This window comes from Seriola aureovittata, chromosome 1 (assembly GCF_021018895.1).
Source record: "Seriola aureovittata isolate HTS-2021-v1 ecotype China chromosome 1, ASM2101889v1, whole genome shotgun sequence".
In the NCBI taxonomy this organism is placed as follows: Eukaryota; Metazoa; Chordata; class Actinopteri; order Carangiformes; family Carangidae; genus Seriola; species Seriola aureovittata.
In genome coordinates, this window is record NC_079364.1 from 3,511,758 (window position 1) to 3,534,924 (window position 23,167).

Here is a 23,167-nt window from a genome sequence, read left to right on the forward strand (position 1 = left end):
AAAGTGTTGGGTGTTGAATTTTAATGAGTAATCTTGTTACAACCTCTAACAACAGCTTGCGAACATAACATTGAATACAGATGGCTCTTCTTGTTTCTGTTTTAGATACTGTACATCACCCTGTACGCTCAAATTAGTGCACAAGCCAACCTCGGCGGCCTGTGCCCGGGAGTGACAGGAGTGACATTTTCAGTCCTGTTCCAAACTGTCATTATCTGGTGGGTGGAGAGGGCACAGAAGGTCAAACTGCCACTACTATTAGATTCAAAGTGCCAGTCTGAAGGAAACAATACCTGCTACACGCTGAGTGCCACTAGTTAAAAGGTGATATATGGGAGCTGCTTTAAGTCAGATAGTTGTAGTTTTTCTCCTGGGAACAAGGCGATCCAGATGATCACTCAAGCTTTTTTCTGCGTGCTGGGAAAGGCAACGCCTGCAGATTAGACCTTCGACAGGGACAGGCACGAACACAGCCAAGTCCAGTCCGGCCAGCTTCTCCTATCAGCAGGATTATCTTTTGGGATGTTTTTGGCTACGCGATGCAACGAAAGCACATTATAACCCCCTTGTACCAAGGACCGAGGGCGACGCCAAGCCTTCACGGACCTCAGGCAAAGACGCTTCCTCTGTGCCAGCGAGGGTATCCTATTTGTTGGACGCCCTGTTTGGTGTTGGGTCACTCAGTCGCCTCGGGGTTGTTTCAGTATTCGGGAAAGGAACAGCGATATGCCTTTTGGCAGTGTCGTAGCGTTGTTGCTTGAGGAGCGGGAAGGGCCGGGTTTCCCACCTGGCCCCTGCCGGACGTTACACTGCCGTGAGAAGCGACTGACGGAGTGAAGAAAGAGAAGAAGTGTGTGAACGTGGAGAAGGTATGCTACAGAAGGATGCCACGTGACCGCTAAAGGACCGTGAGCTAATGGCTAATGGTGCATGGCGGTAATGGATTTATTCTCGGTTCCTGCGCACAGGTTGGAAACGTATCAGATCGATCTGTTACAACTTGAGCAGGTTTTCAAACAAGAACATTCGGCTGCTTAAAGTTGGTAAATGTCAGTCAGTAACAGCAAACTGAATTCAGTTTCAACAAATGTTATTTCATGTTTCCTAGAGTTCTATCTATTTTGAACTGTTGATAATAAAAAAAAGAGGGAAATTTAAGTCCCTGCTCGACTAATGGATGCACTGCACTCCTATTATCATGTGGTGAACTCAGTTAATAACGCAACACAGTATGACAAAAAAAACAACAAAAAAAAACAGTTGATTTTATGACAACATCCCAGTAATGGATGTGAAGTTCTTTATTTTACCAAATAGCAATTATCAGATCCTGTACTGACCACAGACAAATCACAAGCTTCCCAAGCTGATTCCTGGTCCTCGCTAAATGCCACAATACAGAAGAACATACTGTATGTACACACACACACACACACACACACACACAAACATATATACATACATATACAGTATATATTTGTAAGTAAGCAACAAAGGTGACAAACTTGAGAAGGTTTCCATGACTACAGTGGGTATCTACACTGATCTTTGAACACCACACAGATGCAGACAGATGTGAAAGAATATTTTCTTATTAAAATCGACTTTATTTCCCCACAGCAATAAGCAAGAGATTGTAAATGATCTAATATAATCGCAGAGCCGGACAGACCCATGAGAATCTGTTGATAAAGAAAGAAAAGAGGGATTTGATTGTAACCAACTGTGCGAATGGTTGCAGCAGAACCCAGGATGAGTTCTCTGGGTATTAGGGCAGATTTTGTAGTTTTAAACTCATAGCGCCAGTTAGCTCCAAATCCAACTCCCAGGCAGTGCAGAGATTACATTTTGATAAAAAATTTGCTGTCATGTTTCTGCACTTATTAGGAAATAACAATTTTTTTTCTTCAATCTTAAATGAAGAGTGGCACAGGAATATCGGTGCAAGTCTTTTCCTGTTAAAGGAAAAGGTAAAATTGAGAAGACAGACATCGGTACAGATAGAGTATAAATATGAATGCGTTTCTTATCACCAAGGATACAAACTGAACATATGCTGCACATTGTGTTGAACAAGCAGTTCTAAGACTAGAAACATTGGTTTGCACCTTCCAGAATAAGGAACATAATGTACAGAAGCAAACTGTATTTGTTCTGTCGGACTGCTGCAGTCTCTACAGCTTTAGATCAAAGTCAAGGCTAGTTGTATGCTTGACAATATACGACACACACACACACATAATACACATTGCCACCATAAGTCTCGCAATTAAACTTCATTCCTCCCTTGTACAGTGCACTGTGCTGTCAAAACTGACAGTTTTACAGAACCACAATATCTCAAGCCAAGTATTTTCATCACGGCGTCATTCAAACCTGACTACAATAACAATAATGAGCGCTGGGAAACAAAAGTTTCTGTCCTTGATGAACTGAGCATGGTGATACTTTCCACACACAAAAAAAAAACTGTGCAGGTAAACCTCTCGTTTGAAAAATCATCTCGCTGCGTTACTTCTTTCTCACTTCTGCTTGCACATGACAGTGTGTGACACGTTCCGCTCTGTGCCACAAGAAAAAAATGTGAGGTTTGATCTTTCTTGCGCTGCCAGCGTCACACTTTAGCTGTGACTCTTCAACAGTAGTTAACACACGTGCACTTGTTTAAATCAACATTATCCAGGTATATTTTTCATGCAAAGTTTTCACATTTTTCTTTAGCCTGTAAACACTTAGCTGTGTCTTGCTCTCCGTCAATAATACATTAATGTTGTATCTCTAAATCTCATCATCAACATGCCGAGGAATCTTCGCTGTCTGTAAATATGTCGCTCCTTTCTGAAAATTAATCAACTGCACAGGACATAAGCTCCTGCTTGCAAAATAAACATTTACTGTCAGCCGAGTGATTTCATGTGGTGTTTAGTTAAGCATCTAGATAATCCGGGTAAGGTGACTGCCAGCTTAGAAGTGAAATGTCACATGACATATTTCATACCCACTGTGATTACCCAGGCCCACTGTATAGTGTAAGCTCATTGGACTGCATGCTGGATGGGTTAGGGTGGCATAGAAAATCGCTGCAGAGTGCTGTATTGTAAAGAGACGAGGTAATGAAAGATAACACAGAAACACTTTGAAAAGAGACACATTAACAGACAAATAGGCGAATGAATTAGCTTTAGAGGTGCCTCAATGGAGGAACTCAAGATGCAAACACAAAAACAAACACAGTTGTTGCGGGTGATGTGGAGGCTGAGGAGAAACTGGAGTTTATTCCTGTAGAACAACATGCAAGGTAACATCACTCAGACAAAGAGACAGAAAACTGGCAGCCCTGCACCAGCAAACCTCGACCAGATGCCAGTTGCTGATCTCAGTATTTAAAACTCTTAGAGTCTTTTATGCTTCCTAAATGAAAGGTTTGACATGTTTTGCACTGGCAGAGAGTTTCTGCTCTTTGATTTTGCTATGGATTAAATAAATGCAATTTAAAGTGTTGATTTGTGAGCTTTAGATGTGCTAGGAAACAACTACACACTAATTTTATACACAAACACACAACTACACACTGATGGCAAGAGCACTGACAGATACAAGGTATTTAACTCAAGTCACAAAGAGCAAGAAAACTAACACAGACAAAAAGCTTGAAGGTCCCTTATTTTCCTCTTCTCCTGTGTTTTATTTTGAAGTGTTGATCCATCAGAAGATATATTTGTGTTTTTAAGAACCAAAAACCATCTCAATGTAGTTTTACATCTCTTCTCTCAGGGTTCTCTCTGGAGCTATAGCAACAACAGGTCGGCGAGCCAATCAGAAGGAAGGAGGCTCTGAGCCTCTCTCTTCTGATTGGCTGACTGTTTTCTGAATTATTGAATAAAAATATAGCAAAGTTCAGGTAAAACACTCCAAGAGCAGTCCACTCCAGAAACCAAATCCTGCAAGGTTGGATGGTGGATCTAAGTGGGCGGGGCTTGGAGCATGGCTGAGAGCTGTGACTGCTTTGTTGTGACATCACAAAGTTACAGAAGTCGTGACGGCTCGTTTTAAGTCTATATTTCTGAATTCAGGCTGAGTGCATTTCTCTGTGGACTGAGCGCTTTGGTACTTTCACAGTATTAATATAATAGACCTGCTTTATAATCAAAAAAAGAATCTCACTACCCACTATATGGGACCTTTACTAAATAAACTGAAGGTGAATGCTAATGCCCATATAACAGCTGTATGGTTTTTCACTAATTTTACTACTCTTATAAACCAGAATAAACCAGTTTCTGATTCCGGTTCTTATTACCATTTTTTCATATTGTCTCACCTACAGCATGTGACAGATCAGATAAGATCAGATAAGATAAGATAAGATAAGATAAGATCAGATAAGATGTATCTTTATTGATCCCCCGCAGGGGAAATTCAATTTAACACAGCAGCACAAGGGAATGTAATCAATGTCGAAGAAAGAAATTTCCATATGTGAGAACACATTAAAAAGCTGGGTTGAGCAATACTTTTCGTTCCACTGATTATGACTATTCATATTCAGTGAGCCTAGTCAAGCGCCATCAAGGACAGGACTTCATTAATTCTTTTTTTCGATGCTCACTAGAAAACAAAATCCTTTATTTCTGGATTTTATCTTAACTAGGGGTCTTGATGACTGTAGGCATAACAATATCCATCCCATAGTTTTGGCTGAGATTTGACAAACAATGCACGTTATGCATACGTCTCATGCTTGCCATAGGAATATCGCTGTCTCATGGTTAATACGTAGCTGTTCCCACTTCACAATAAACAGGAATAAATCTCAAAATTATTGCAGTTAAAAATCAAATTCGTTCCCTGTGACGTGGCCGATATGAGACAGGTGAAGATGGATGATTTCCAGTTCTGTACAGTCTCTCATGGCTGAGAGAGGAGGTTTGTTACACAGCACTATTTTAGGAGTCAGACTCTTCTCTTTTGTCTGTGCACGCTTCATGTGAAGGGACTGAGGAATTTAGCTAAAATAAGAACTTTAAACAAAACAAAACAAAAAAAAATGTATCTACTGTGAGCTAAAATGTTTTGTCAGGATCAAGCTGATCATTTTTTATACTTGGATAACCATTTTAAATCAAGATAATGTCACCAGCATGATATCTGTTTTCATGGATGTGCCCTGAGGCTTCAATCAAAGTTCAAACCGATTCAATTAATTGTTCGGAGTGTGTGTTTTCACCTGGATTTCAAGTAATGCACGCTGCTTCTCTGATTGCAAACCAGTGCAAAGGTAGCCGCACTCACAGCGACGGCAGCATCAAGCCTCGAGAAGCAGATGCTGCTACTGTCAAGGTATCGGTTTTCAGATTAAAAAGGTAAAGCAAAATATATATAAAATATATATCTGCTACTAAACAGATTCTTCTTCTCATTTACGACACCTGTCTTCAAAGTCATTTTCATCTCCAAGTAACACAGACACTAATTGGACTTCTCCTGGACAATCCTATTCTCAAAACCAGTTAATTACTCAAGTAGCCTGGAGCACGTCAACACAAACGGCTGCGGCTCAGGCTGTGGAGCAGGTCGTCCACTAATTAGACGGTTGGCTGTTCGATCCAGGCCGTTCGATGTCTGTTCCATCGGTGGATGAGTGTGATGTATGAATGTGAGTGAAGGGGTTAATGTGGTAAGTATTTTAAAGCGCTTTGAGCTGTCAGCAAGACTAGAAAAGTGTTATATACAAGTGCAAGTCCATTTATAAGCATATCAACTGTAAAACCAAGTTAATCCTGGGTCATGTTTTGAATCATGTTTTGCGAGTTATACAGTTCATTCAGAAAGTATTCAGACAAATCTTTTTCCACATTACTTTTTTTTCTTTAAACTTACACTAAAATCATTAAAATGCAAATCTCTTCCTCAGCCTACACCCACAATGGCAAAAATTAAAAACATATTTTTAGGATTTCTTGCCAATTTTATTCAAAAGGAAGGAAATATCACACGGATAAATATTCAGACGAAGCACCTCTGGCTGCGATTACAGCCTGGAGCCACTCTGTTGTCTTGGCTGTGCGCTCCGGGTCAGTGTGTTGGATGGTGGTGAACCTTTGACCCCTGAGGTCTGAGGTCATGAGCGCTCTGGACCAGGTTTTCTTTTTTAAGGATACCTCTGTACTTTGCTCTGTCGTCGCAGCCTGATGCTGCCAGCACCACGCTTCAGTGTCGGGGTGGTACTGGCCAGGTGATGAGCGGTGGCTGGTTTCCCCTCCAGACATCACGCTCAGAATTGAGGCCAAACGATTCAATTTCGGTTTCACCAGACCAGAGAATCTTGTTTTGCACAGTCTGAGAGTCCCTCAGGTGCTTCTTTGCAAACTTTCAGTGAGGAGAGGCATCATCAGGACACTCTGACAGACAGCCCAGATCAGCAGAGTGCTGCAGTGACAGCTGTCCTCACAAAGGCCTCCTGTGTCTGAGCTCTGCAGGCAGTTCCTTCCACATCATGGTTCTTGCTCTAACATGCACTGTCAACTGTGAGACCTTATATAAACGGGTGTGTGCCTTCCTCAATCATGCCCAATCAGGTGAATTTACCACAGGTGGACTTCAACCAAGGTATAGAAACATCTCATAGTTATGTCAATGTGATATTTCAGTTTTTCCTTTTTAATAAATTTGCAAAAAAATTCTAAAAGTCTGTTTTCACTCATTATTAAGGCTGCGAGATTCGAAAAAGTGGGAAAAGCGAAGGGGTCTGAATACTTTCTGAATGAACGACAGCCCAACATGCTACTGTTAGCAGAGTTAACGAGAGTCTGAGCGAGTCAGTAATGGATGAAAAGGGAGAACAGAGTGCCGGAGGGAAAGAGCTGAGAGGAGGGGAGAGGATAGATGGCCCGGGACAGACCGATGATTCTTCTTCTTCCACTGGTCCGCTGGAAATGAAAGGGAGAAGAAAGAGTAAATATGAGGAGAAAAATGAGACACTGCAGGGGAGAGAAAGGTAAAAGGTGGCATGGGGGGGGGGGGCTGAGGGCCAAGGGGCTGAACGCCAGTAAGAATGAATAAAGAGCACAGTGGCATAGCCGGGAGGGTTTCTCTGAATTAGTAATTTAAGAGGAATGTGGAAGGCTGAATAAGATTTGTGACAAGAAGGAAGAATGTGATCAAGGATTTGCATTTTAGAGCAGAGGCAGGGGAACCTTTTAACCCCGTCAGTTTCTGGAGATTTTGACCCCTTTCTCTTTATTGTAGATATTTTACTTCCTGTATTCAATGCTGTTTTGCTCATTTCGACAGATCACATTATTTGTGTTTAATTAAAATTAGTCTCAAATTTGTCATGGATCTTTATCTGAGTAGTGAAATATCAAAAAACTTTACTTAAATAGATCCAGATATGTTGATGAGAATATTTTACCCTGACATATGACAAAAAGAAAAAAGAAAGAAAGAAAGGAAACAATCTGAAAATGTAGCCACATCGGTACATTGGAGGTCCCTGTATTAGTCATGGAGATGGGTTACTGATTAGAGTTCTCAGACGATCGAGATAATTGCCTCGTTCTGACTTTGGCAGAGCTAATTTGCAAGATAATTTGAAGGGGGCAGAATGAATTGCACGTACTCTCCCAGGTCAACAGTTCACTGGGTTAATGATGCTGACGGCCGCGACCTTGTTGAGGATAACAGAACGAGAAGGGAGTAAAAACTCAAGGCGCCACATTGAGGCCGGTGTAAATAAGAGGGTCTGTTTACACTTGATGCCCCTCGAAATGTTTGCACATTACATGCTCATTGGTTACTTAAAATCCAGTTAATAACTCACACAAATTGCCAGAGGAAAGCCTTTTTTTTGTCGCTGTTCTGTGTATCCATTAAGGATATTTATGGATTTATGTGCAACTTATCAAAACTTTGACCAAAAAAAAAAAAACCTTAATGCACCTGCTTTATCAACCACCATCACAAAGTGGAGGTGAATCATTTATGGTTCCCCTAATTTAGACACATAGGATTAAATTAAACTCAGGTGTGGAGCATGGACACGGTGGTCATGGTCTGATGACCGCTCCAGCACAGGAACTGATTAATTGGTGTGGAAGATTTTAAATAACCTCATACAACCTCCTGTAACCGTGGTGCTGCTCTCTCTCTTCCTCCTCCTCCTCCTCCTCGCTGCTCTCTCTCTCTTCCTCCTCCTCGCTGCTCTCTCTCTCTTCCTCCTCCTCCTCCTTGCTGCTCTCTCTCTCTTCCTCCTCCTCCTCCTCGCTGCTCTCTCTCTTCCTCCTCCTCCTTCTTGCTGCTCTCTCTCTCTTCCTCCTCCTCCTTCTTGCTGCTCTCTCTCTCTTCCTCCTCCTCCTTGCTGCTCTCTCTCTTTCTCCTCCTTGCTGCTCTCTCTCTCTTCCTCCTCCTTCCTGCTCTCTCTCTCTCTTCCTCCTCCTCCTCCTTGCTGCTCTCTCTCTCTTCCTCCTCCTCCTCCTCGCTGCTCTCTCTCTCTTCCTCCTCCTTGCTGCTCTCTCTCTCTCTTCCTCCTCCTTGCTGCTCTCTCTCTCTTCCTCCTCCTCCTTCTTGCTGCTCTCTCTCTCTTCCTCCTCCTCCTTGCTGCTCTCTCTCTTTCTCCTCCTTGCTGCTCTCTCTCTCTTCCTCCTCCTCCTCCTTGCTGCTTTCTCTCTTCCTCGTCCTCCTCCTCCTTGCTGCTCTCTCTCTCTTCCTCCTCCTCCTCCTCGCTGCTCTCTGTCTCTTCCTCCTCCTCCTTGCTGCTCTCTCTCTCTTCCTCCTCCTTGCTGCTCTCTCTCTCTTCCTCCTCCTCCTTCTTGCTGTTCTCTCTTCCTCCTCTTCCTCCTCCTTGCTGCTCTCTCTCTCTTCCTCCTCCTCCTCCTTGCTGCTCTCTCTCTCTTCCTCCTCCTCCTTGCTGCTCTCTCTCTCTTCCTCCTCCTCCTCCTCGCTGTTCTCTCTCTCTCTTCTTCCTCCTCCTTGCTGCTCTCTCTCTCTTCCTCCTCCTCCTCCTTGCTGTTCTCTCTCTCTCCTCCTCCTCCTTCTTGCTGCTCTCTCTCTCTTCCTCCTCCTCCTCCTTGCTGCTCTCTCTCTCTCTTCTTCCTCCTTGCTGCTCTCTCTCTCTTCCTCCTCCTCCTCCTTGCTGTTCTCTCTCTCTCTTCTTCCTCCTACTTGCTGCTCTCTCTCTCTTCTTCCTCCTCCTTGCTGCTCTCTCTCTCTTCCTCCTCCTCCTTGCTGCTCTCTCTCTTCTTCCTCCTCCTTGCTGCTCTCTCTCTCTTCCTCCTCCTCCTTCTTGCTGTTCTCTCTTCCTCCTCTTCCTCCTCCTTGCTGCTCTCTCTCTCTTCCTCTCCTCCTCCTCCTTGCTGCTCTCTCTCTCTCCTCCTCCTCCTTGCTGCTCTCTCTCTCTTCCTCCTCCTCCTCCTCGCTGTTCTCTCTCTCTCTTCTTCCTCCTCCTTGCTGCTCTCTCTCTCTTCCTCCTCCTCCTCCTTGCTGTTCTCTCTCTCTCTCCTCCTCCTCCTTCTTGCTGCTCTCTCTCTCTTCCTCCTCCTCCTCCTTGCTGCTCTCTCTCTCTCTTCTTCCTCCTTGCTGCTCTCTCTCTCTTCCTCCTCCTCCTCCTTGCTGTTCTCTCTCTCTCTTCTTCCTCCTACTTGCTGCTCTCTCTCTCTTCCTCCTCCTCCTCCTTGCTGCTCTCTCTCTCTCTTCCTCCACCTTGCTGCTCTCTCTCTCCTCCTCCTTGCTGCTCTCTCTCTCTCTTCTTCCTCCTCCTTGCTGCTCTCTCTCTCTTCCTCCTCCTCCTCCTTGCTGTTCTCTCTCTCTCCTCCTCCTCCTCCTCGCTGCTCTCTCTCTCTCCTTTTTAGAAAAGTCGACAAAACACAATAGCGAATGGTCTGTGTTTCCACTGAGTGATGTTATGCGATATCATTCCAATTAAACATGGCGAGACGGTGATTTCGACTGCATCCACCGCCAGAGCCGTTGTTGTATTTACTCGCAGGCAACGAGGGAATCTGGTTTTTGGATGTCATGTGACTTAAATGGGGAAAAAGTGTTTCCATTTCACTTTTGCGAAATATTGCTTTTCGAAAAACCTGTTCTGTTGCTCTCTCCTCTCTCTAACTTGTGATAATAAATTGTGCTACAATGAAATTTAGATTCTTTAAATGTGACCTGATGAAACCCTGACACTTCCCATAATGCCGTGTTGAGTTCACACATATAAGTTCATTTAAAGTATTTTTTTCATGCTGAATTAAGCTAATTATCTTTTATTGATCTGAATAACATATAGCCATATGTATTAAAAGATCGAATCAATCAGTCAGCTGTGAGATGAAACCGATCATGTGTAACGGCGGTGCTGAAGTTACTTCAGATCTTTGATTCAGATTTTTGTCACATACAGTCTAATATTAATTTCTTTACAAAATCTTCCAGGTATTATCTGAGAAATGTGTGTAATGACACATTTTAAGTAGATGAGAACAAATTCTCCCAGAGAAAGAGTGTGACTTCAGGCCTTCCAGAAGAAGCAGCAGTGTGAATTTTTCACAGAGAACATGTTCCTCTTATCTTAATACATTAGTCCGAGCTTCCCGGGATTCCAATGAAACAGGTTTAATTTTGAATCATTCATGATCCCTTTCATGGCCAACACCGGTGTGGCCCCTAACTAGGTTTCTAATCTTTTAACCCCTTTGTGTCAGACAGCTGCCATGTTTCAGCTCTGCACAGATGATGGACTAACCTGACATCAAATCTCACACATTGTATCTTTTAACAGGTTTTGATAGGAGAGACATGTCTCTCCATCCAGACTGCTGCAGTGCGATAGACGAGGTTTGGGGATTATGTGAGGTTGCCTGCTGGAAAATCTGTGGAGCAAATCATCGCTAAAATAAAAGTTATTTATTTAGAAAACCTTGGTTAAACTGACGCCTTAAACCACTTTCTTTCCATCTTTGTTGTTCTTTTCTCATTTTAAGTGAAGCACTTTATTTAAAGGGACACGTCACCTATTTTACAACTGAACTAGTTTACTCATTACAAGGGCTCTAACTAAACATGCCATTTTACAAACAGGCATCAAGATACATCTGGGCCAAATACTTGGGGTTCGTCTGGCAGATGCTACTTCCACATCTGGACCAACTCTGGCACACGCAGAGAAACTCTTCCAGCTGTCAGGACAGCAGCCAGAATCTATGGGCCAGACTCGGGCTGGAGAACCAGGACGTGTGCTGGACCAGAGGCTTTGAATATTTCCCCTTGAATCAGGAGGCTGTTAGTATCCTGCCACATGTTTATCTGGATTGAAACACTGGAGTCTGAACCATGTTGTCATCTGTTTTTTTTTTTTTTTTTTTTTTTGACAAAACAATGACAAAGGGAATCCATTTTCTGACGAGGAAGTTGCAGCTGACTGAAAACATTTTTTCCAAATGACATAAAATATTGAAAATCTGTGACGACACATTCTGAAAACGAACACAAAACAGCGGCGTGCTATACATAATGCATCCTCATGAAAAATCATCCATCAGACAGTTCAGCCAGCTGCTCAGTGTGCAGTTTCATCACAGAATGTACCAACTAGAAAATCCATTACAGTTTAATAAATGGCCTATTGTAACCTTCAGCAACTCTGGTATAAAAATTTGTAGACATAACGTAATAAAAAAGGTACTCTGGTCTCATTTGAGCGAGCCAGCTAAGACTTCCAGTAAGGGTGTATATTTAAATTAAAATTTGCTGGTGTGAGAGATTGGGGCACAATGCATATTCAGATGCTAATTCTCGGCATTTGTCTGTGAAGCAGTGGCCCATATAATTTGACTTTGTGTGGGACTGTCCTGGGCGCCAGCTCAGGCTGAAGAAACGGAAATTAAATGTTTATGAGATGACGTGAAAGAAATACCATGGGGTAATACAAAAAAAAAAAAAAAAACCAAAAAACAAACAAGAAAACCCCTCAGCGTTCCTTCTGCAATTCAATCACAGTCAGAGGAACACTTAAACCTAATCTTTATGGCTTTGGCTGGTGGCAACAGCACATTAGAGAAAAATTGCTTTGGTTCGTTTCAACTATTTATGTGTCTTTTCTCATTCGCATCTCACAGAAATCACTGACAATCAAAACTAATATCAGTGTCAGTATCAGTTTTGCCGCCAAGATGACCCACATTTGTATCTATTGTTGTGTGTTTTTGACTATTTGTTTGCTTGTTGTGCTGTTATTGTCTCTTTTTAGACTGTACTTTATACTTTTAGCTAATTGTATGATATTATCAATTGTGTTCTCTGTTTGTTTTATGTTGTTTTGCTGTTATTGTTGTTGTACATCACAATCAATGCATTTCAATATGGTTCATATCTGTAGTGTATTGTGGTTTTATGAAAATGATGAGTGACTGTTTTAATTACACTGTACATGTAAAAGCCCAAGAGACAAGAGTTGAAAATTAGCAACAGCTATAAACTCTCCGTGCAGCACATCAGTTTCATGCTTTCTATTGGAGCTATGTTAAATTCAGTCGTACCTATTAAATAAATAAACAAGTCAAACTAATATCAGTAGTTGGTGGTTTTGCTCAGTCATCTGAAATGCATCAAGTACCATGAGGTGTGTGTTTTGGCAAATATAATCACACCAGATTAAATTGTTAGACTTTTGAATGGAGTGTGGCTTGATGCTCTTTCCCGAAGCAATCATTACTCATTTGTAATGGAAATCACAAAATTAATATTGCAGTGTTAAATTCATATTTTTTTGAGTTGAGAGTAAGAGGACCATACAAATGTCCATGTGTTGGTAAAGTTCTCTAATCTAAACTCCAACCGCAACCGCAGCGTCACCATACTCCCAAGAATTCAAATTTCTCTGGATTGATTTGGCTCTTGTTTTAGCACAAGAACTGTTTAAAACACGGGTTGGAGTGTACATCATAGAACCTGCAAACTTTACCCACCACTGAAGAAGAGAATGTGCTAATTAGCACGTATGGCGATTACACATGAAGTACTGTGAACACTGCAGAAAAGCACGTGTAGCACTTGTTTGTGCGCTGTTTCGTCAGCCGTTTATGTGCATCTATGTGTGTCTTTCCGTGCCAGTGGCACAGCTACCTGATAAATAGGCCTCCAGATGTGTGCGAGGCCTATCTCTGGCAGTGAGGAATATTGGCTCTCCCCGCTACTTCATCATGGGAAGGCAGCTCTGACAGAAACCCTGACACAGAAACCTCTCCTAGAAGGGAAGTGGGGACAGCTTGGGCATAATTAGAATGAATGCGGAGATGTGGAATAAGGAAATGAGCCATCACAATACAGATCAGCTCTTCATTTCAATTTTATGCTTCACTCGTTGAATTTCATGGGTAATAATGGATAGGCAAGGCTGACGATCACTATTGCTTGTGATGACAGATATGTGTTCACTGTTTCTTTATGCTCCTGTGAGCACAACAATGAAGGGAGAGGGCTACAGAACATGTGAGCAAGACAAACAGATATGACTGTGGAGCAGGGAGGGAATGCTAATTTTTCTATTTATTGTTGTCTTATTTATGCATTGCCTGCAAAGCAAAGAACAGAACTTACTTACACGGATCCTTAATGGGTTTTTCCCCTTGTTCACTTTACCTGCTATGTTAGGCCGCCCCCGATCATCTCCATGGTCTGCAGATAGTCCTGTTCAAAGTGAATACTTAAATAAAAGCATTGCATAAATGGAGTCCATTCCAATTAAAGACCAAAGGTACAACAATTTAAAAAAAAGCCCGGTTGCACAAACTGCACCTTCCCAACACATAAGCGGACAAATTAAAAGCAAAAATAATCCATCATTTAAAGTCCCTCTTGCACATCCAAAACCGACACCATCCTCCACAATGCAAAATAATGTATTATAATAAGGCCCTATCACTTAAAGGTAGAACAACCCATCTGAGACTTCCAGGGATCCAGCACAGACTCCTTTACATTGTATTTTTTTTAAATGGTTTTAAATGGTGCAGCATACCAATGCTATTAAAGATAATTGAGAGGTTGGTCCCTGTTGGGTACTTTCCTCTCTGCTGACAATGATTGTGGGTTTTGACAACCACAGTTCATTAGTCTGCATTAGGACGAAGCTCACACAAGAGACCACATTGTCAAAGAGGCGTAATATCTTCCTCATTACAGACGGTATCAAATGCACTGGCACACCACCCATAGGTCTTCATTTCATTACACCCTTGTTATGCTCTCTTGGGGTGTGGATCTAAATGGATGCATATGTATAGTGCACCTGTGCAGGCGTCCGCTTGGCAGGAGAGACTATTCTCTGAAGCTTTAAAACATATGATGAGGCTGATATGTTGGAACGGGAGCAGGAATAATTAGGAATATGTGGCGTACCGCTTCCCATGCATAAAGATGAAAATAAATTACAGATTACAGATCTCTGCATTTGCATGGAATTCTTGCAAAAATGATCACAGGTATATTTAGAATAATTTAACATAAAGTAACTGTGAATCATGTTTAAAACATTCACGACTGAATGTGCACAAGTCCGTTTAAAATCACTACATGATACAGAAGAGCAGGTCCACACACTGTTAAGATCCCAATAAATCTTTTCATTCTCTTATTTAACAAAGTAATGTTTCAATCTACAATTCTTAATGTTTAAAACCTCAATATTAAATGTTTCATTTACCTTTCAAATTAAACTAGTAGCTATACTGAGAGGCATTAAAGGAGGTAAATCAATCAGTAATTATTGGTAATTCTTTAAAAAAGTTATTATAATGTCTATTATAATTAAAATATGTTGTTCAGAATATGATGGTGCTGATGCATTTTAGTTAATGAGCCATATTAAAGCATAAATTGACAATCTAATTTACATATAAGTAATTTTTCGTTATTGAGAATGTAACTTTTTTAAAAATGCAATTAGCGGTAACCGATGGCAGAGGTATAAGTGGTATTATGACCATGTTCTAGATTGATTTGCGCCACTTTGATTCCAATCTGTGTCTCACAATTGGCACATTTTTCTGTTTCACTGTATTGCTCAGTGATGTTGGGTGAAGCAGTGTGACAGCCGGGTGGAGGCAGGCGAGGGGAGACAGAGTGGAAGGAGATGGAGACATAACTGGGAGCCCTGACTATCACAGATAACACAATAATTTAATTTTCTGTTCTCTAGTGCAGCACAGTGACTATTATTCATCTAAGTGGAGTGAGCAGCATTCACACTCGTGGAGAAAAAAAAGGAAAAAAAGAATGGCTTCCAGAATACTGAAATATTTCTTTGTCTGCAAAGTACTGCACTGAGATGACGCGAGTATCACAGCTGCTTGAGAACTACAGAAGCTTAAATCACAGTGTAGGCCATCAGGCTGTATTCTAGGTTGCCAAATCTGCAAGTAACATAAAAGCTGCGTCTCGATTAAGAGGCCGCATCTCTCGAAGGCTGCTGCATTTGCGTCACGGCGGCACGACTTATGTCAAAGGCTCCTCCAACATATCCCGAGATTCACTGGGCGGCAGTAATTAAAATATTATGGCAGGAAACAGCGCCAACAGAGAGCCTGAGGATTACACTTTTAAATGTAAGTACTGCGGTCTACAAAGGTCACGAAGGGCCACACATTTGTGGACCACGAATAACGGAGGATGTGGTCCCTGAATTGAAACACAGCTACAGTGATATTAAGCTCAAGTCAGTTACTTTGCTAAAAACTGTGCTCACCTTTAAGTGTAATTATAGATCTTGCAGATTTTCATTATTACCTTTATCAGATTTGATTTTGTGATTTAAACTTTCCTCAGAGCTGCGTGGACTGCTCTGCAGACTGAAGCACGAGTGTACCTAATAACATTAATAATGGCTGCTCACTATTTACCCTACGTGTCCCAGTTCCAGGGCTCTGATTTTATGCATGCCGGCTCTTTCTCAGGACTCACTGGGACACCTGGATGGAACAGATCCATCATGAATGTTATTAACTGCATCTGCGCTTGTTCGGATAGAATGAGTCAAAATATCTGCACTGGGAGACGCCTGTGAGGCTGGGAACACCTGAGCTACTAAACATTCTCAGTAGCACGTAGAGTTTGGGAACCCTTTTGTGATTCTCTGCCCAACTTCAACCTGAGCAGAGGCCTAATCAAGCAGATAACTGAAAACACCTGGTGTGGGGGTGCAGGGCCTTTCGAGCAGAAGGAGAGGATGGTGAGACACACACTGTTAAAGGTCCAGTCACAGAGACTAGCGCTATACCATCCAGCTACAGAAATGTAAAGCATGTGAGGCATGCTGCAAGGCAAACTGGAAATCAAAATGGACTTGAATCATTAAAAGATGCTCAGGGATGCAGGGAACTCGCATGTGGCTGGAGCTGCATTGTATCAGATGGAAAATGGAAGTGCACCTGTGAGACAGACAACTGTTGACAGGGTGTAATAAAGGAAACATATTTCAAACCGCATGCTGTGTTTCTCACATCGATATTACCTCTTAAAATAGACTACAAATATCATAAACTAACTAAAGGCCAACTTTAGTTTCTTTTTGACACAGTCTGTTTGTTCTCTCCTCATCCACTCACACGGCTCGCTGCTTCTGGCGCAGTCTTTACAACCTGCTTTAAACTCAACACGTGAATGCCTGATTCACCCAGCGCTGTTACACAGGCCACGGTGCAAATCCTCAGCATCCATCTTCCACGGGGCACAGGCTACAGGCGTCCGACTTCACTGCTCTGCCTCTGTTGTGGGACTCAGGAGCCATTTTTCATTGACATGCTTCACCTACCACATCCTCCCTTCGCAGTGTGAGCGCCACAGAATCCATGATTCGCTGTTTCTCTGACCGTGAGTTTAGCTTTAAACTGTATTGTTTTATTTCTCTGTATCTTATATTGCAATGTAAAAAAGTACATCCTACTTCTTTCTCTACTTTCTCCTTTAGGGTCTATGTGTTGAGTCACTCCAGCTTTACCTGGCTGTTTAGTAAAGTTTAGTATTCCCTTTCTATGCTCCTTTTTTATAAGTGGATATCTAAAACAGTGCTGGCTGTTGAGTGTGTGCTGAAACTTACATAACCAGAGAGTGTGACATTTGGTGTGAAAATACTTCATATCAGTGTAGAGTTTCTAACACATTGGAAAAGAGAGAGAAAGAGAGAAGAATTTATGAAATAAGGGATCACAGGATTCATGTTTCCTGTCAATATATTTCAGTACTGTGGTGAAGTGCGACTGTAGTTTTCCAATAAAGCAAAAACAAGGAGTAGCTGTACGTATCTTATTTGCCCACCTCTTGACTTTTATTATAATATCAGTTTTAATAATAGTTTCATATTTAAAACTATTGTGAAAGGGTTCTTAGCACGCGTCAATCCCACTACAACTCAACACCAGGGGCTGGTTTTGCTCAATTATAAGTTTAATGTTAGTCAAGACTTATTTTTTTAAGGCAAAAATATTAGACACCTTACTGACTCAGGCCTAAGACCAATGTTACCATGGTAACAATCAGTGACACCTGCGCTGAGCAGTAGCACGCAACAACAAAAGAAGAGGAAAACATGGCTCATAATGTGTTGTTTGCTAACATCGTTATGGAGATAGCAAAGAGAAGGGAAAGAGTTTTTAGAGACCAAATCTGATTTTTCTTTTTATTCTTTCACTCTTCGCTGAATTTCCCAAGTAGAATGTCCTGGTAACTGTTGAGTTCTTCCAAAAGACAAATATTTTCTACTGGGGTAAATGGAGTCTGCCATTTTTTACATTGAATCAAGTATTAATCCACCCAGAATTTTATTGTACCACAGATGGTCAAGAACTAAAATGCTTTGTGCAACGGATGAATTCAGACGTCTATCTGAAGTCTATTTGTTATATCTAAGCCATAGTCAAAGCCTATCTTTGTGAAACCGGCCCCCAGAGGCTCCAGCTGTGTGCCGCTTTCAATCACTTTTGCTGATTGTGTTGGTTTGCTGGTCTCTGGTCCCAATGGAGAGTCACAAACCCATTACAACAACATTACTTGGATGCAAAGGTGCTCTGCACTCTCTGCAGGGACTGGGAAGGCAAAGCATTTGCACTGCTGAAAGGCAATGTCCTGTAAGGACCTTTTCATTTATTGTTCAGAGGTCTTTTATATAATTTCACTGAACAATAGTCCAGAGAAGTGACTGTGATCCATCAGCAATCTCAAGCTGCTCCATGGCATCTGACCTCCCAGGGATCAGGAGGCCTTGGCAGGCTGTACCCCACTCTGGACGTAGCCTCTTCACAAGCCCTTAATGGAGGCCATCTAGCAGTTAATCCCAAGTTAAGCCTCCTGTCATAACAGAGCGAGAGGGAGCTGGAGTAGATCTGGTTAGAAGGCTTGGACAGCAGGACCAGAAATAAAATTAAGAGATGCATATACTGAATAATATATTTATTTTTCATTCCCATGAATACACGTCCTTACTTTCCATAAATCACCTTGCTCTATAGTTGTGTTAAATGAAGATGTATTGATTTGAAAATGTGCAATGTGCAAGGGGTCATACAGAGTGTCTGATGCACATTTTAGATTTGGAAGTTATTATTGTCACAATACAAATGAAATGAATAGATCAATCTTCGTTGCGAATAAAAACACTGAACAAAGAGATAACTGTAGATTATACCTGGGAGTTACCTACAATTGACCTGTATTGTTATGGTTTAGTGGGAGAGGAAAAGAAGCTGAAGAGTGAGAGAGTAAAAGGGATTATGTCCTTTTGATTGAACAGGGCAGGGTTAAAGCATTAAGTGCATAGAAAGTCACACTTTATATTTGGTGCTTTCTGAGCTCCAGTCAGTGGAGCAGGTATTTCTCGGTCATATTTCATATTTATAGCACTGAATGAATGCTTAAGTTTAAGTTTAAAAAATTATATATCGTATACAATATACAGGAATGTTTACAAATTATTTACCAACCCAAAGATTTTCACTGCTGAATCCTGCATTGGCATCAAATGTTGTCACTCGGACATGATTGGGAGAATTGTTCTTTAGGAACACAATTAGGTGACTGGGCTGCACAGACAACAAGAGCTGAATGTTTTAAGTTTCATTGATGTATTATAGTCATATTGATCTTTTTTTACTCATTCCTCTTTGGGCCTTTGCAAGCTTTAATGGACACCTCAGATGTAAGCAGTGATCAGGAAGTGAACCTTCAGAGTCACACGTTCAGATTGTCTAATGCTGGGAGGTTCAAGTAATTAAAGATAGTGGCCCAACAAATCATCCATACTTGAAATGAATAATCTTCATTGTATCATTACATTTTTTTTTTTTTTTACCAACCCTCCTATAGAAAGTCCTGGTATTAATACTAGTGAAGCAGGAAAAAATAATTGCTGGTATCAGCAAATCATTAAGTATCACATTCTGAATTCTGGACAGTGAATAAAATATTCAAGGAGAGGAGATATTCATGATTTTCACAACATAAATATATTTAATCAAGGGGTAAAAATGAGTAAAAAATTATTGATTACATACACTAGCTTCCATGAAGTCGTCAGGCTGGGACGGTGTTATGAAATCCTTGGATACTTTCTCCTCTCTTTGGCTTTAGTGCGTCACACAAACGAAGCACCTCTGCATCAACATGCTCAATGTCCAGTTGCACCTCAGGCGATCTACACCAGCTTTGGTGTGTGGTGCAATGAAGTCATCATGCCTGCAATGGAAAACTCTGCCGGGGGTGTGGGGGGGGCGATGAAAACAAGGTGACTCCACATCTATCAGAGCAGGCATGTGGTAGTCTCATACTATCAAACTGGCTCTCCATGTTCCCTATGGACACACAACAGAGACAGATGCGGATAGAAGAAGGATGTAGGCTGAAGTAGAATTAAAGAGCAGTTCTTTGATATACTGCTGTGTTAGATTAACCTAACTGACTGTTCTAAAGAAACTGTGGACAATTAGGTTGTATTATCTGATTGAATATGTGATGGTAGCATAAATTCAGCAAGCACAAACAACACTGTCATTCATAATGAATAAGATGTTCACATACTTACGGGAATGGCACCAGTGTGTTCTGGGGTTGAACTGCATTATCAGCTTATCACATTCTCACCATCATTTATCACCTATTGTACTTTGGAATGATAAAAGACATCAGCAAAGTTGACAAAAAACTTGTTTGCCAAAGACTCCAGGGCTCCAGCAGGTCAGCTGTGCTTGAATGGTGAGGGTCTTTGCATCCAATTTCATCTGTAGTTCTTCTTCCCTTCAGCAGCCATGAGCTTACGTAACTTTATGGATTGAACTGCTCTAATGGTGGCCCACTGCATTTCAGAAAAAAGTAAGTAAGAATGTCATTCATGCTACTGAAGTCTCGCTCATATTAACTGGTAGACACAGCGATGGTGTGGACAGCTTTAAGTCGATGCTCCTGGGCAGCTGGTGTCTGGGATGCCCTTAGTTCCTTGTGTTCCCGAAATCCCTGTATACTTCCTCCTCTCTCTGCTTTTAATGAAGCACATATGTCCAGTTTTCTCTCAGGCCGAGTGTCTGATTGAAGAGGCTTCGTGTCTGTCGTCAACTGGTTGCCACCTCTATGTGAGGTGCTTTCTTGTGCGCTGACACGAGAGGAAGTGTTGGAGCCATTCTGCGAAAGAACTGTTCTGCACTGAACTTCAAAATCTTGCTACATTCTTAAAAGACTTATCTGTTTGAGCTTGAAGAATGGTTTTCGTGTTGGGCCCAGGTGTTGAAACCTTGGCCTCTGAGACCTGAATTTGTCGAGCCAGCAGCTTGTATGCTCCAGGCCTTTCTTTTGGAGCATCCTTGATATGTCACTGAGTTCTGTTAGGGCATCAAACACAACTTCAAGAATAAAAACAAAGGGCACAGAGGTGAGAACAGCATGAAGGTCCTTGCATTTTGCTCTCACCATTGAATCCCTGATAACATCGTTGGCAGAAAAGTGCACCTGAAGCACTCTGTAGCTCTCCCAAACAGCTGTGACAGTTCTCTCACTTGAAGCCAAAACTGAACTGAAAAAACACATGTCCTGAGACAAAAAGATGCTTCCTGACACTAATTCCCTCCCCAAAGTGTAAAGAGTTTGGCTTATCAAAGGAAAAACTTAAAAACGATCAAGTTCACAGACTTCCTTGAGATGACCTGCCAATTGGAGACGATGATTTGAACAGTCCCATACAAACAGGTCTGGGGATCTAGCACAAAGCTTTTGAAGCAACCCCTGCTCCTCTGCCAAAGCATTACTGATACTCCACATGTACAGGCCACAAAACACTCACCCAAAAAGTGGTCATCGAAGACACATTTGTGAAGACGTGCCAGCAGTGTCTCTGTGATATCAATTGCTGTGGTCCCATCCAACTCTGAACAGTTCAAAAGATATTTTGTCTTGCTCTGGGTTGGCAGTAACAAACAGACCACCAACACAGATTCGCCACTGATTGTGGTCGATTCGTCAATCAACATGCACAATTTTTGTCCTTTTTTTGATGATGTCATTATTTTTTTTCCTTCCTCTCTGTTGCAGTATTGTCTGATAAAAGCACATGTCCTGTTTGAGTAGGAAACTCAGCCCATGTTCACTCCATTTAACTCTTGCATGCTCATATCAGTGGTAGGGAAAACACAGCTACAGGTGTGCACACTGGCACTGCAAAATGTTATGAGCTCAAAGGATAGGATGCAGTTTCTAGGGGCAAATTGAAATATTGGAGAACTATATTGCAGAAAAATACAGGACAAATGTTACGATTGCAACATGTAGAAATCTTCGACAATGTGTATTCATTAGGTACCGTACGAAAAACTACACTACAATTCCACTAATAAAAGTCCTTGGTCTTTATATTATAGAAAAATCTTCACTATATACATGACAGGAAAATGTTTGATATGTACTCTGGCCCATATATTAATTTGCTTGTTTTCTGTCTGCACGCATGCACACTCACACTCATCCCCTGCTTATTGATACACACCATTACTGACTACCATCTGCAAGCAGTAAAGGGAGCAGATCTTTTAGTATTCCAGACAAGCTGGTGGTGACTGGTCTTATTAACAATGAAGTCCACAGGGCTTATGCTAGCAGGATTCCTCCACAAGTCCTTTATCACCTGTTGAGAGCTTTTGAGAGAGGCACTGTGAAATAAACAGAAGTATATGCCTACCTGCTGCTAAGCCCTGGTGGCCATCATCTCACTGACAGAATAGGACATCACAGCAGCCATCTGGGAGCAGAGCAGAGGGGGGGGGGCACCGCAAGATCATGTCTCAAAACCAAATATGCATTAGATAAAACAAAGACAGAATCTTTGGGTTTATTTTTTAAACTTAATTTAGACCTTTTAGCAGAAACATGTATTTCCCCCATTGTGCTTGGACTCTTCAATTTTCATGCTAATTTAACTGAACAAACACACTGAAGTTCATATTTATCCCATGTTGTACACGCCATGTTTTTTTTAAGTAACTTAGAATAAGCAAAGAGTACAAGTGTAATAATAATTAATTAAATGCAGTGGTGGAACAGGAGTATTAGAGCTAGGCCTTCAGTATCATATACACCATAGCACTTTGCCATCTGTGCTGTGGCTGCTTTCTGACTGTCTGACTGTCTGACTGTCTGACTGTCTGACTGTCTGACGTTACTGATCTGCCAGCTTAAACCCCGGGACAGAAAAAGGTAAACCCTGTGAGATAGCTCTGGCCTTGATCCTCCTGGCAAACCTAGGGCAATGATTTTTGGTCCCACCCACTGTAAATCAAAACGTGATTGGTTAATTCACCTGCCACTTTCTAAACGAACACATGCAGTCATGGGGGCTTCAGGCCTTCTGTTCCGTTTATGAAGTCCTAACCAATGAGTGAAAACAAAGACATATCTGATTGGATAACTCTATTTTCATTGTTTTAGGACAGTAACCCTTTCATTTCTGAAGCAAATGTGATAGAGAATGAGGATAAAATTCCAACTAGAAGATAATAATTATTACATAAAGAGATAGATAGATAAGATATACAAATATATAAATATAACATTTTAAATGCTGACGATTAAGTGCTGAAGGTCTAGAAGGCCCTGACTGTTCCCCACTGATTAAATGTAAGCAAAGCGGAGGGATATTGCTCAAGTAGTT